Source organism: Sorex araneus, chromosome X (genome assembly GCF_027595985.1).
Source record: "Sorex araneus isolate mSorAra2 chromosome X, mSorAra2.pri, whole genome shotgun sequence".
NCBI classification, from domain to species: Eukaryota; Metazoa; Chordata; class Mammalia; order Eulipotyphla; family Soricidae; genus Sorex; species Sorex araneus.
In genome coordinates, this window is record NC_073313.1 from 12,772,791 (window position 1) to 12,788,713 (window position 15,923).

General features: G+C 44.3%; 1 pseudogene; it reads left to right on the top strand.

The window, feature by feature from the left end:
- The first annotated feature begins 5,144 nt into the window (after nt 1-5,144).
- On the top strand, nt 5,145-8,052 carry LOC129399635 (protein ABHD13-like; annotated as a pseudogene).
- Nucleotides 8,053-15,923: the final 7,871 nt, after the last annotated feature.

Sequence of the window (15,923 nt, forward strand, 5' to 3'; positions counted from 1 at the left end):
GTAAACATCATTGTAAACAGAAATGTTAATATCATTATAACCATGTTACCTGAACTATAATAAAAATGAATTTTAAGGGGCAGAGAGATAGTACAGTGGACAAGACACAGGCCATGCATGCAGCCAAGCTAGATTTCATCCCCAACACCACATACGGTCTCTGAGTATCACTGGGAGTGATCCCTGAGCACAGAGCCAGGACTAAGCCCTGAGCATGCCAGTTGTGGCCCAAAAGCCAGAAAATGAATCATTTTTGTAAATAAACGGACCTTTCAGAAGCAAGTCAAAATCAGGAAGTCCATTTAAGGAAACGATTGTGATGAAACGCTGCCGGTGTGGCTGAATACAGCGCAGCCAGGGTACTTACCAAGTACCACTTCCCGGAAGTCCATTTGCCATTAACAGTGTGACTGATTGTCCCTCTGCAACTGGATAAAATCTCTTGAAAGTTCTCAGGCTCTTCCATAATTACTCTGGCAAAACGGAGTTTACAGTCAAATCTGCTCTCCCCCCCAGCTCAGACCTGAGTTAAGTCAAAAGTCCCCAGTGGGAAGGGGAGGGGCTAACGGGGTGGGGGTGGTTGCTCTGCTGCTTTCCACTGCACATCTGGCCCTGAACCAGCTGTGAGGAGGTGAAGAGCTGGAGCGAGGCAGAGGAAAGGTCTGACTCTATTTTCACCTGCCATGTAGGCCCTCCTGGTGCTCCCTGCAAGAAACCTCTCTCCTGCCATTTTCCTGCCCGTGAAAGGTTGCTGATTCTTCCTTACTGTCGCTGTGACTTCTCGCCCCCTGGGTATTGTGGCAGCCACCTCTTCTTTGCATTTTTGAGCTTCATGCTTTTCTGAATGCTCTGATAGCCAAGGACCCTCCACCTGGACTTAGTCAATTCCTGGCGACAGCAAACCAGCACTGCTTCTGTGAGGAGTGCTGTTTCGCTGGAGAAGAACACAAGGACTCAGCTGTCCGGGAGTGATTCTCCTGGTCCCAGGGGACCCTGGGGGTGGCAGCTCCTGACCTTTTCAACCAGCATCTCCTAGTACTGAATCACCAGTTGATGAGCCAGCAAGGGGTGAGGTGTCAGGGCCCAGTACACTCAGCCTGGATGGGGAGGGAGCCAATTATTCTCTGCCAGACTCCCTGAATAATGCTTCTGCATGCCGTGTAGAGCTTCAAGCCAGGAAAAGGGCAAGCCCAACCTGGCTCTCAGAGGAAAGTGAAGCCATGTTTTCTTGGTATCTGAACCTGGATTAGGGACTCTATTTTTTTTCTTTTGGGGTCATACCTCCAATGCACAGGGATTATTCCTGGCTCTGCACTCAGGAATTACCACTGGCAGTGCTCAGGGGACCATATGGGATGCTGGGAATCGAACCCGGGTCAGCTGCATGCAAGGCAAACTCCCTACCCGTTGTGCTATTTCTCCGGCCCTTGGGCTAGGGACTCTATACCAAAGTTGGGATGGCAGGTAACAGAGCACACATATCAGATTCTCACGGGGACTAAGACTTAGATTTTCTTGAACATATATTTCATCACATGCTGTATGCTCTAAGGACAATTTACCATGACTTTACCCAGCTTTTAAAATGTGTAGATCATTCATTTGTAGACTATAAAGTAACAGAACGGGAGAGTAACTCCCAAGGGTAGTAGAGATAAGTACCAGTAGGATTGCTCCATGGCTTGGAAGCCGGCCTCACATGCTGGGGGAAAAGGCAGCTGAGATAGAGAAGGGACCACCAAGTAAAGGATGCTTGGAGTGAGGGCCCACTCGGGATGGGAGATGTGTGCTAAAAGTAGACTACAGACCAAGCATGATAGCCACTTAATACCTGTATCGCAAACCACAATACCTCAAAGGAGAGAGAGAGTAAAAGGGAATGCACCTGCCGCAGAAGCGGGGGTGGGTGGGATGCCGTGGGGGTGGTGGGAGGGATACTGGGATCATTGGTGGTGGAGAATGGGCACTGGTGGAGGGATGGGTACTCGATCACTGCATGACTGAAACATAAGCATGAAAGTTTGTAACTCTGTAACTGTATCTCACGGTGATTCACTAAAATTTTTTTAATTAATAAAAAAATATGTGTGGAGAGTTGCAGCCTCATTCTCCTGCATCCCTCATGCCATGATTCTGGAATTGCCACCTTCATTATAACTTCTCCCAACTATTCACCTTACATTTTCCACCTGCCTAGAAATGAATTCACTCTTGTAGTGAGCAGATGTGGGAACGAGCATTTTTTAAATGACGGATGGCACTTCGCCTATGTATGTATTCATCAATACAAAGACACACTTAGATGCACTGCCGGGCCTCAGCGAGTGATTGCATGACACTATTCACGATTCACGTTCTCTAATTGACCCTGGGATTGTGCCTGTGAGAGAGGAGGAAAAAAGAAATCCTTTGAGATACTTTAAGACACATGACAGCTAAAGCAGAATTTTTAAATTTTTTTTTAATTTTATTGAATCACCATGAGATAGTTACAAGATTTCATGTTTGGGTTACAATCTCACAATGATAAAACGCCCATCCCTCCACCAGTGCACATTCCCCACCACCAATATCCCGAGTATACCCCCCCTTTCCCACCCTCCCCCTGCCTCCATGGCAGACAATATTCCCCATACTCTTTCTCTCTAAAGCAGAATTAATGTCCACAGATTCTGTAGAAGTCACGCAGACCTATTGTTTACACCTTGACCAGGGAATATGTCCTCAACATACAAGTGACCTGGAGCTGGGGGGGAGGGTCCAAAGGGTTGGAGCACATGGTCTGCATGAAGAAACCTCAAGGTTAATCCCTCACACTGCATGGGATTCCATGATCACCACCAGGAGCACCACCCAAGTGACATGCCAGGAATAGCCTCCGAGCACCTCGGGGTATGGCTCATAAGCCCAGCACTGAAAATAAGAAGATGTAAGTAGGGGCCTTTGACAACTAGATCTCATCTCCACTACTCAGGAACTTTCGTCTCTCAATATATGCTGTCTCCAACCTTTATCACTTGGGCAAGGCTGAAATCCCCACCCTACCTCCACCTCTCTCCTGCTAGTACTTGGAGATGATTTACCAGCAAAGCAAGCAGATAGATTTTGATGTGCTTTGCTACACAGTAACAAGTTCCCCTCAACTCCTTTGGAAATTTTGTAAGTATGAAATATATGTACATATTTTAAGGAGCTTGCTTTTGGTAAGGGGCTGTCTTATCAATCCTGTACTCTAAATGAAATTGAGGTGTGACTGAAAAAATATGCAATTTTCCTGAGACTGTGTACTAACTGTACATTTTTCAGAGAACACGTATCTTGAAACTAGTTCTATTAAAAGAGATAATGTCTCTTTTTAATCAGATGTTCATTTTTTAAATTCATTTTTTATTGAATCACTGTGAGATACAGTTACAAAACTTTCATGTTTGAGTTTGAGTCATACAATGATCAAACACCCATCCCTTCACCACTGCACATTTTCCACTACCAATGTCCCCAGTATCCCCCCGTCCTGCCCCCTCCCCCTGCTTCTATGGCAGACAATTTCCCCCATGCTCTCTACTTTTGGGCATTTTTTGGGCAAAAATGGTTTGCAATACAGATACTGAGAGACTATCACGTATCTACTTTCTTTATCTACTTTATCTACTTTCCAGCTGTTCATTTTTAAGTTAAGCATCTTAACCCATAATCTGTTTGCAATGGGTGCTTTAAAAAAAGAGATTCAGGGCTGGAGCAATAGTACAGCATGTAGTGTATTTGCCTTGCACACGGCTGACCCAGGTTCAATTCCGGCATCCCATATGGTCTCAAAGTACCTCCAGGAGTAACTCCTGAGTGCAGAGCCAGGAGTAAGCCCTGAGCATTGCTGGGTGTGACACAGAAAGCAAAAAAATAAAACTAAATAAATAAATTAAAAGAGAGATTCCAGGATATGGGAGTCTTGATGACTCCAGCTTCACACCAAATAAATGGAAGTTTTGCTGACTTGGATTCAAAACACATCATGCTGGGGCGGGAGCAATATCCAGCGAGTAGGGCTCTGGGCTGATATGCAACGGACCCAGCTTTGTCCCTGGCACCCTATATGGTCCCCCAAATCCTGCCAACAGTGGTCCCTGAGCGTAGAGGCAGGAGTAAGCCCTGAGCACCATTGAGTGTGGCCCCCAAACAACAAAACAAAAAAACATCATGCTGTGGGATAACTCTTCACAGAAAAACACGTATATAAGGATGGGTTAGCACAGTAGACCATGATGCCAGGCTGGCACAGAGTCCTGGCACAAGCCACACATTTCTATGGGGAAGGCCTGGGGCGGCAGTCTAAGCTCTACCAGTGAACCGTTCCGGCTGACAGAGAGGAGAGAGTCTTCTTTCTCTTCTTCAACCTTTCAGCAGACAAAATCCCTAGGACATGGCTGTTGAGTTCTTAAGGCCCCAGAGAGTTAAAAGCTGAAAAATAGGGGTAGAGGGCAGGAGTGCTGACACAGGCATGTGGAAGTGTGTGTGTGTGTGTGTGTGTGTGTTTGTGTGTGTAGAAATAGAAAGACTAACATAGAAATCAGCTAACATTGAAGCAGGCACCTCCTCACTTGCATTAATGGAACTTTCCAGATATAGAGGAAAATCACTTGCTTTCTCCCCTTCCCAGAGCTTCTGGAACTGGCTTCTTACTGAAACTGGGCTTGTAAGTAAGAAGTATTCAAGGAAGGAAAGGGAGGGAGGGAGCGAGGGAGGGAGGGAGGGAGGGAGGGAGGGAGAGGTAGACGGATCCCTATCACTACTCCATAGGCCAAGAGCTGTCCCCTGTGACACAACCATGTGATGTGAGGTGCATTTCAACCACATGTGCCTAAACATACCACAACTGATATGGGGCTCAAAAAGAGCTATCAGCTCCAAGGATGAAGGCAGAGAACGCAGAATGTGGGAGCGGTAGGGTCATTGGCCTGAAACATCATGTGGGGCTGGAAGTGGAAGCAGGAGTTTCCAGCGTTGTGGTAGCAATGGCGGCAACCAATGGACATTGAGGAGCCATTGCTAAGCAATGCAATTCAAGTCGGAGAGGGAGGCTGCTGAGAGGCCCTGTGTCCACAGCCAACTGTGCAGACTGTGAGCACGTCAGATGCTTTTAAGTCACGATGCTGTGAAACTTTGTGACAAGATGGCTAAGAGACTTGGCCTTGTGGTCTTGGAAACTGCTGCATCTGTCTTTTGCTCTTGATGGTGACTCTTCATTTGTAGAGAGGCATCATCTTCACATATAGATCATAGAGATTCTGTATAAATTGTTGGATATGTATGTTACTGTATTTCCCAGAATGGCCATATTCTTCGAGCCTTTATGATTCCGTTCCCACAGGTGCCCCCCTTACGAACATTTTCATCAGAACCAAAGTTAGTGTGAGCCTGAACCTTATTCTAATAAGAAACACTGGCAACGCTGGTCCAATTCTTAAATGATAATTTTCATGGGAACGCAGATAACATAGGTTGCAGTTTGCCAAATGCCTTGCTTATATTGTAAACCTCAAAATTAACCTTTTGTGGGCAGAGCCTCAGACCAATGAAACAGGGTGGAATATCCCTACACACAACCCCAAATGTATGATCATCTAATATTTGATAAGGGAGCAAGAACTTTGAAGTGGAGCAAGGAAAGCCTCTTTACAAATGGTGCTGGCACAACTGGACAACCACATGCAAAAGAATAGGCTTATACCTCGACCTGACACCATGCACAAAAGTTAGATCAAAATGGATTAAAGACCTCAACATCAGACCACAATCCATGAGGTATATCAAGGGCAAGGTCGGCAAAACCCTCCACAATATTGAAGCTAAAGGTATCTTCAAAGATGACATGGAACTAAGCAATCAAGTAGAAACAGCGATAAACAAATGGGACTATATTAAACTAAGAAGCTTCTGCACCGCAAAAGATGCAGTGACCAGAATACAAAGGCAATCTACAAAATGGGAAAGGATATTCACCCAATACCCGTCAGACAAAGGATTGATATCAAGGGTATATAAAGCACTGGTTGAACATCCAAGAAGAATACATCCAACCCCATCAGAAAATGGGCCGAAGAAATGAACAGAAACTTTTCCAAGAAAGAGATACGAATGGCTAAAAGGTACATGAAAAAATGCTCTGCATCACTAATCATCAGGGAGATGCAGATCAAAACTACCATGAGATACCACCTCACACCACAGAGAATGGCACACATCCAAAAGAACAAAAGCAACCACTGTTGGAGAGGATGTGGGGAGAAAGGGACCCTTCTACACTGCTGGTGGGAATGTCAAATGGTCCAGCCCCTTTGGAAAACAATATGGACACTTCTAAAAAATTAGAAATTGAGCTTCCATTTGATCCAGCAATACCACTTCTGGGAATATATCCCAGAGAAACAAAAAGGTATAGTCGAAATGCCATCTGCACTTATATGTTCATCGCAGCACTGTTTACAATTACCAGAATCTGGAAAAAAATCCTAGTGCCCTACAACAGATGACTGGTTAAAGAAACTCTGGTACATCTATACAATGGAATACTACACAGCTATTAGAAAGGATGAAGTTATGAACTTTGCATATAAGTGGATCAACATGGAAAGTATCATCCTAAGAAAAATGAGTCAGAAAGAGAGAGACAGACATAGAAAGATTGCACTCATATGTGGAATATAAAATAACAGAGTAGGAGACTGATATCCAAAAATAGTATAAATAAGTACAGGAGGTTGGATCCATGGCTTGGAAGCTGGTCTCACATGCTGGGAAAAAAGGCAGCTCAGATAGAGAAGGGAGCACCAAGCAAAATGTGGTTGGAGATCCCGCGCAGGAAGGGAGATGTGTGCTGAAAGTAGACTAGAGACTGAACACAATGGCCACTCAATACCAGTATTGCAAACCACAACACCCAATTGGAGAGAGAGATCAAAAGGGAATATCCTGTCACAGAGGCAGGGTGGGGTATTGGGGGGTGAGAGGGATACTGGGTTTATTGGTGGTGGAGAATGGGCACTGGTGGAGGGATGTGTTTGCGATGGAGGGATGTGTTTGCGAACATTGTATGAGGGAAAAACAAGCTCAAAAGTGTGTAAATCTCTATCTGTACCCTCATGGTGATCACTAATTAAAGAATAAATTTTAAAAAATGAACCTTTTTGGACCAAACATGATAACCTCTCAATATCTGTATTGCAGACAATAATTCACAAAAGGAGAGAGAGAGTATGGGCGAAATTGTCTGTCATGGAGGCAGGGGGAGGGTTTGAAAGGGGATGTTATACTGGGGATATTGGTAGTGGAGAATGTGCACTGGTGGAGGGATGGGTGTTTGATGATTGTGTGATTGAAAATGAAACATGAAAGCTTGTGACCATCTCAAGGTGAGAAACTGAAACATGAAAGTTTGTAACTATCTCATGGTGAGTCAATTAAATAAAATTAACCTTTTGCTTGTTGGTTATACAGAAGGAGTGAAGGGGAAGCCAGAGGAGAAGGATTCTACTTCGATCCCGAAGCTGTGTTAGACTCTGTGAAGACTAGGCCTGGCCTTGGCAAAACAAAGATTGTTCTTTTTGGTAATTCCTTGGGTGGGACAGAGACTATACATTTGACTTCTGAAAATTCACACAGGATTTCAACCATCATGGTGGAGAACACATTTCTCAGCATACCACACATGGCTAGCACTTGATTTCCCTTCTTTCCAATGTGTCGCCTTCCTTTACAGTGCTACAACTACAAGAAAGTCTCTTGGTACAGAATGCCTTCTCTTTTCATCTCTGGACTTATGATCCAATTAGTCTCACCAGGAACAGTGGAGGAACTCTGCAATCTCTTCCCATCTCCAACTAAGAAATGAGCTACTAAAAAAAAATGAAATGAGCTACTTTTCCACATGGAGGTCACAGTGATACATGACAGTGCTGGGGCTCCTATACTGCCTTTAATTACTTCCTCAAAGAATTCATAGCAAGTCATTGTCTTGAAGAAATAGCAAATCCAGCATCTAATGTAATATTTATATAACGTTTTCCTTTTTGATTACTCTACTATGAATTAATTAGTGTGGTATGTTAGAGTATTCCTTTTTAGAAGTGCGTCGTGCCTGTACTTGTTGAGTGACATTTAATTTTTTATTAGGGCACCGTGATTTACAGAAATATTCATAACTCAGTTTTAGGCATACATGTTCCAGCACCAGTGTCAACTTCCTTCCACCAGTGATAACCTCATCCCACCAACCCAAAGCCTGCCCCACTTGACAGGTATTTTTTTCAGCTTGGTGCTGTAGTTTGGGTAACATGCTTACCTGATCCTTTATGACCATCCCAAAAGGTTTTTTTTTTAATAATTTATTTATTTTTAATTAGAGAATCACCGTAAGGGTACAGTTACAGATTTATACACTTTTGTGCTTATACTTCCCTCATACAAAGTTCGGGAACCCATTCCTTCACCAGTGCCCATTCTCCACCACCCATAAACCCAGCGTCCCTCCCACCCTCCCCAATCCCATCTCCCCCCCAACCCACCCTGCCACTGTGGCAGGGCATTCCCTTCTGTTCTCTCTCTCTAATTAGCTGTTGTGGTTTGCAATAAAGGTGTTGAGTGGCCGCTGTGCTCAGTCTCTAGCCCTCATTCAGCCCGCAACTCCCTTCCCCCACATGGCCTTCGACTACAATGTAGTTGGTGATCGCTTCTCTGAGTTGCCCTTTCCCCGGAACGTGAGGTCAGCCTCGAAGCCATGGGGTCAACCTCCTGGTACTTATTTCTACAGTTCTTGGGTATTAGTCTCCCACTCTGATATTCTATATACCATAGATGAGTGCAGTCTTTCTATGTCTGTCTCTCTCTTTCTGACTCATTTCACTCAGCATGAAACTTTTCATGCCCATCCACTTAACTACAAAATTCTTGACTTCCTTTTTTCTAACAGCTGCATAGTATTCCATTGTATAGATGTACCAAAGTTTCCTCAACCGGTCATCCGTTTGGGGGCATTCGGGTTTTTTCCAGATTCTGGCTATTGTAAACAGTGCTGCAATGAAAATACATGTGCAGATGTTGTTTCGATTGTACTTTTTTGCCTCTCTGGGATATATTCCCAGCAGTGGTATTGCTGGGTCAAATGGGAATTCAATATCTAATTTTTTGAGAATCGTCCAAATTGTTTTCCAGAAAGGCTGAACCAGTCGGCATTCCCACCAGCAGTGAAGAAGGGTCCCTTTCTCCCCACATCCTCTCCAACAGCGGTTGCTTTTGTTCTTTTGGATGTGTGCTAATCTCTGTCCAAAAGGGTTTTTTTTATATTTGAAGAACTACCATTCTTGAGATCTTTTCAGAATTTTCATTAAACCTTTCTAGATGTTAATTTGTTCCTATCTTTAGTTTAATATACAGTTTAATATACAGTTTAACAGTTTAAGAGCATATTACATCCAAAAGTTATTTTGTGAGTAAAATGTTTTACTCTATGTGACACTTAGATTAATGGCCGGGTATGGAAGGAAACACATAAATGAGAAAAGCCTGTGTATTATTTCTTTACTAAATGCAAGGAAAATCAGGGTTGGCAAGCTTTATTTGTGTAACTGCAGTTTTCACCTTTAAAGTTAAAGTGGAATTATGATGGTATTTTATTCCTTAAAGTATGCAATGTAGTATTTTTAATGTAAATAACACTGGTCATTTACCTATATATGATAACCTTGTTTATATCTATTTTTTATTTAATTTTCTTTTTTAAAGTAGTTCACAATATTTGATTACATTTAGTATTCAAAAACAATCCCACCACCATCACACCTTCCCACCACCATATTTCAGATGTTTCCATCCAGAACCCCAACCCCTGCCCCAAAGCAGAACTGAAATAGTATGTTTTGTATTGTTTGTTATGAATAAACCTCTGAAAATGCTCCAAAAAAGTTTCCTTGGAGGAAAGTGTGTGAAGATTGTTGCATTTCACCCAGGGACTATTAAACCCTTCTATAAGAGATTACTAACATGTTAAAAGTTGAGCCTTGTGGGCATATTACATATATCTGTAAAAATATATTTTCCTCTAAGATTGGTGCCTTCTACTTTAAACCCCATAAATGTGGTGTGCTACTCTTGGAATATGGGGGGTGGCCTTTTTGTTGTTTTTTTTTTTTGGTTTTGCTTTTTGGGTCACACCCGGTGATGCACAGGGGTTACTCCTGTTTCATGCACTCGGGAATTACTCCTGGCAGTGTTCGAGAGACCATATGGGATGCTGGAAATCGAACCCAGGTTGGCCACACACAACTTAAACGCCCTACCCGCTGTGCCCTACACTCCAGCCCCTGGAATATGAGTCTTGTGAGGTATGAGATTCGGGGCTGTGTGGTCCAGGAATAGGTTACTCATGGGTGAGGCTCAGCCCAAGCGTATGGAGGGCAGCTGTGAGCACTGCGGTGGTGGAGTTCTGGAGCTTTTCAGCTGCCTGAGCTGGGTCCCTTGGGGTGGGGAGGGGCCTCCACTCTGGAGTGCCCCAAATGCAACAGCCTGACGCGGGGTCCCTATATCTATTTTTATATATCAACTTTTGTTTTTGACAAAAAGTGAAACTGAAGCCTGTGTACAAGTTGCCATTAAATTCTGTTCTAGTAGAGGCTGATATCCAGCATTTTCTTACAGAGGAGACTATATATGGATATATATGCATGTATACACATATGTACACACATATATATATACACATATTATAAAATTCTGAAAGATTCTTATATATAATATATATTATACATTATATATATGAAGTCTGCAGAATGTTATAATCATGTAACATGTAATCCAGTGAGAGGTTTCCCCCCTGCAAATTTGAGACTTGTATAGTAAAACTTCAGTTTAATTAGATTTCCATCTAATGACTGTCTTCAACCAAACTTATCTCTACCTTCTGCTGTTTCCGAAGAAAAGAAATAAGGATCAATTCTGTCTCACTCTGTGCTGGACCTGGTGCTTCCGTTAAGCAGCAGATAGGCTCCGCCATCCCTCTGCCCTTCGTCTCTTGGCCACTGAGCCCTCCGCCCGGTGCTCACTCTCCTGACTTCAAGTCAGCTCCGGCAGGTCTGTCTGGGTTCCTCATACCAGGCTCCCCGCTAGTGTCTGGCTCCAGGGCTCAGCTGTTTTGGCCTTTCCCAGTCTCCCTGTTGACATCACTTGTTGGCCTGGTGACAGGTGAACAGGGAACAAAGTGAAAGTGCTGTTGTGGCATTTCTGCGCCCAGATCACAAGTAGCATCTCCGTTTCCCCCTCTGGGAACCCAGAGACCACTGTGGCAGCCACGCAGTCTGGCCTATCCCCGACGAAAAGCCAACAGGTCCTCCAGCAAGTCTATTCGGCCATCACAATCGCACCACTGTGACAAATGACTCATGTTTTAAGCCACACAGGAGTGTTTGTTTGGTTTGGGTCTGAGGACTACAGCCAGTGAAACTCAACGGCTACTCCTGACTCTATACTCAGGGTAACACCAGGCAACGTGTAGAGGACCACTTAGTGCCAGGGACTGGATCCAGGACTTCTGCTGCATGTAAGGCAAGCACCTCACCTGCTATACTATCTCTCTGGTCTAGGCACTTAGTTTTGAGAATTTAGGGTGATTTATTAACTGGCAATTTATGAGTGAGCCACCTATGCCTGTCAGTTTAGAGAGAACGCATCCCAGAATCTCCACTACTATGATATGGTCTTTCTCAATAAATAAATATTCTTCAAAAATACAGGTGCTGCGCTTGGCTTCATTGAGAATGGACAACAAATGGACACGTAAGAGCCTTGTGATACAGGCAAGGCTTTTATAGCCAAGGATAATTAGGCTTAGAGGTCAGCTTGCCCATGGTCATGCAGAGAATAGTTAAGATTTGAATTCAGGTCTGCCTGACTCTAAAACCCGATTTCTTTCTATGGTGCTAAGAGTACAACAGCTAAGTGATTGACAGGCCATGTGGAAGGTAAGTCCCATACCAGAATTCCTTAAACTGTTTCTGCTCATGACCCCATTTCTCCCAAGAAATGCAGACACTGCCAGAAAGTCCTCGGGACCTGATTGAATTAATTTGTGGTCACTGTGTGTTCAGGAACCTTTCACTGTTGCCAAACTTTCACAACCCCCACATTCAGTCAGTTACACAGTTTAAGAAACCAGATTATGTATCCCAACCTATCCCTCGTTTTTCCCACATTTCTCTGGGTAACATTGACTCTAAACCTGCATCAGGGCTCAGGGGAAAGATCCAGAAAAATTCAACTGGGTTGAACCTACTTACTAAGGAAGGATGTCTCTCAAGCATTTTGGATTTTGTACAAGGGTTAAGCAAATAATCCTAAAAGTTAACTAAATTCTATTCTTTCCCCCTTCCCCTAAACTTTCACCTATGACATTCCTATTTAATCATGAAACTGTGGAAACTGGGTTCTCTCTCTCTCTCTCTCTCTCATGCTGGGAATTGAACCCGAGGTTGGCTGTGTGCAATGCAAACACTTTAACACTGTACTATCTCTCCTGCCTAGAACTGGTTTTATTCTAACACGAGAATCAAGAAAGGGATAGGGTCAATAAGAACAATTCTATCTTTACTAATCTCTACCTTGCCCTTATGTAAATAAAACATTTGCTTAATTTGATAAACTGGGCACTGGATCAGTCCAATGGCACACTTATCATAGGAGAAATCTGGGACTCAGGTGGCAGGGCATACCCTGCCAGGCCTTACTAGGTCCCAATGTTATGACCTTGTGGTCCGAGGATATGGCAAGGAACAGTATACTGGAAAGAACGGTCTTGGTATTAAACCAAGCTGTGGAACTCAGGAGAGAGAGACTTGAACTTTACATTGTCATTGAAGTCTAAATTTAAAAATACAGTGGCCTATACCTTGCATTAAAACGCCTGTTTCTGAAGTCGAATTTTAAATATTTTATTCCTCTCAACCTCCCAAATTCTCCCGGGAATGCAGGGCTCAAAGGCCCCTCACTTCTCATCCTCCTCTTCCAACACCTTATCATCAGGTGCTAGTACTTTAGAAAAGCTTCTGGAATCCTCCTACCTTTCCAGAGTTCCAGAGCTTTCCTTCTGAACCCCATGTTTTGTTTATTTTGTGAGACTAAGAAGGTTGTCTCCTTCCTGGCTTGCCTTTCTCTATGCACTGGTTTCTAAAACTGTGGGTCACAAAATACCTGAATGGGCAAGCATCAAAACTGAGTTCAAGCCCTTTGGACCCTGCTGTGGAGCGAGCATGATGGAAGAGACCAAGAAAGCGCCCTTGGACTCCAAGCAGCCCACTGAACTAATTCCGGCATGGGATCGGAGAACCCACGGCAGGCTGAAACAGTGGGAACCGGGCATCCCACAATTCTTTTAACCTCTCTCTCTCAACCCCTTCCTCCCGAGCACAGCGCAGGGTCCGCGGCTTTCTGAGCGCAAAATGGAGACGCCGAGCCTCTCTCTAGGTTTCTCCATCTTATGAGCACCATAAAAGGGTAAAAGTTTGTAGTGATGTTATTTCTGGTTGTACTTTCCCTGGACTTTATACAGAAACCCAAAACCGCGTGGCCGCGCGACCTAATGTCATCTTAGCATCAGCAATATGTAATGGTTCCTTTTTAATGGGTCGGACTTTTGTGGGAGATCCTAACAAGAATAGTAAGTCTGTTGCTGAAATATTGAAGGCAATCAAAGTGGTAGCCATCTCTCTAGACTGAACTAAGCTATATCCCCACGCCGGCTGAGAAGAAATTTTCTTCTTTCTCGGGAAGAAACGCGGCGTGGCATCAACCATAGTGTGATGTCCATTAAGCAAACAGACCTGGTGGTGTGGGAATGGGATATAAGGGGAAAAATTATGTACATGGAACAGTGGGACGCTGGTGGAATCTCGAGCCGGAGCCGATACCAGCGCAAGACCTTCGGTTCCAGAAACATCTTGCAGACACTCTACTAGTCTATCAACTAAGCCAGAGCCCCACGCCTGCTGATGACGGGAAATAACCATCCTTTTCGGGTTTTTTCCCTTTGTCAGGCAGCGTGGCAATTACTAAATAGGTGTGAACTCGGTGGCGCGGGGCAAAGGGGAAAAAGAAAAGTTATGTAACAAACAGCAGGACTTAATATCTCTATATTCTTAGCAATGGAGAACTATCAAATGCCTCCTTGGCAATAGGACTGTCTTTTTCTTTTTGGGGGGAAACCCCAACAACGGTAGTGAGTTGTGTGTTGAAACATGGAATGTAATTGAGATAAAGCGTAAATGAAGTGAAACTTATCACTTACAAGGGTGGGGACTGGGGAGGTGGGAGGCGGCGGCAGGTATACTGGGGGGGGGTTGGTGATGGAAGATGGGCACTGGTGAAGGGAAGGGTGTTTGAGTATTGTATAACTGACATAATCCTGAGAACTATGTAACCCTCCACATGGTGATTCAATAAAATTAAAAAAAAAAACTGAGTTCAAGAGCAACTGCGTAATGAGTCTGAGGTGTTTCTGGCAGCATAGGTTCCTGTGGTATTTCTTGGGTGAAGAGGAATCACGAGTTGGAAATATTTTAGACGTTCTGCTCCATTCTCGGTCAGGAGTGGGCTTTCTGTGGACCAGAATGACTTGGTGGCAAAATCAGCTGCCTTGCAGGTGTTGGGCCATGAATTCGATCCCCAGTACTGGGGAGGAAGAGATAAGGGAAGTCTCAGCGATTCTGCTACTGGGGTCTCCCAACACTGCATACACATGGGACCCATGTACTGCAGCCAGGTGTGTGTGAGATGTCTGATTACTGCAATGGAAAGAGCAAAAGAGAGGCAGGGAGGGGAGCTGAAAAGTATTAAAATAAAAGAAATTGTCAATCATTTTTAAGTGCTTTTTTAAAGCTCCAATCTATTTATATCACTTGCCAGCTGAAATCCCTCAAAGGTGCCTTCCAGACACAATCAAGTCACTGGCATGTATGAAAGCATAACCCCTCCAGAAGCTTCCAGGCCTCCCAGCACAGCATGGCACTTTTGCACAAGGTAAATAAAGGTGTCCCATCCTTAACGTGATTTCTGCCTTTGCCTGTAAATAGGTCATATACATATATGGCATGCAAGACAAATGCCCTACCCACTATACTATCGCTCCAGCCCTGGTCGCCAATATTCTCAAAGCTTGAGATGCCCCCTGATTTGAGGGGCCCATCTGAGCCTGGCTGCCCACTCTGGTCTTTCTCTAGTCTTCTCCTCTCCCCCAAACTTCTTCCCACTGCCCCTGGCTCAGTTCCAGTGGAGGCCACAGCTCTACTAGCACCTTCTCATCTCCAAGAGTCGTTCATGCACCCAGGCTCAGCACCTCCCTGTCTCTCTCCCTGTCTCTCTCCCTTCCTTCCCATCTCCTTCCTGTTCCCCTTTCTTCTCTCCATTCCTGCCTTCAGGACTGGGGTAGAGGGGTGCCCCTCCCATATATGCCCCATGGAACTGGGGTCTTCCCCACAATGAAGTCTAGCTTCCATAACTGGTGTTTGGGTTTTTATACTCGATTTTAGGCACCATGATTTACGATATTGATGATGGCAGTTTACCAGTGTTTCTCTTGGGGCTGGCAGGTCCCAAGGAGCAGGAAGTGGGCAATAAGCAGCTGCCATGATAGAGTCTAGTACAGAACAGACACTTCATAAAAGCCAAATGGATGGCTTTTATGCTCAAGACTCAAGACTGCTGTTCTCTGGAGAAAACTACTCTGTAATCCCACTGTTTGGCACTGAGCCCACACTGAGACACCAGAATTGGCTTGTCCCCTTCAGCTGGTCCTAAGGCAGAGGAGACAAAATAACACTTGTCTCTCAGCTATTTATCCAACAGTGGTTCTCAACCTGGTGAAATTTCACTGCACAGGAGTTATTTTG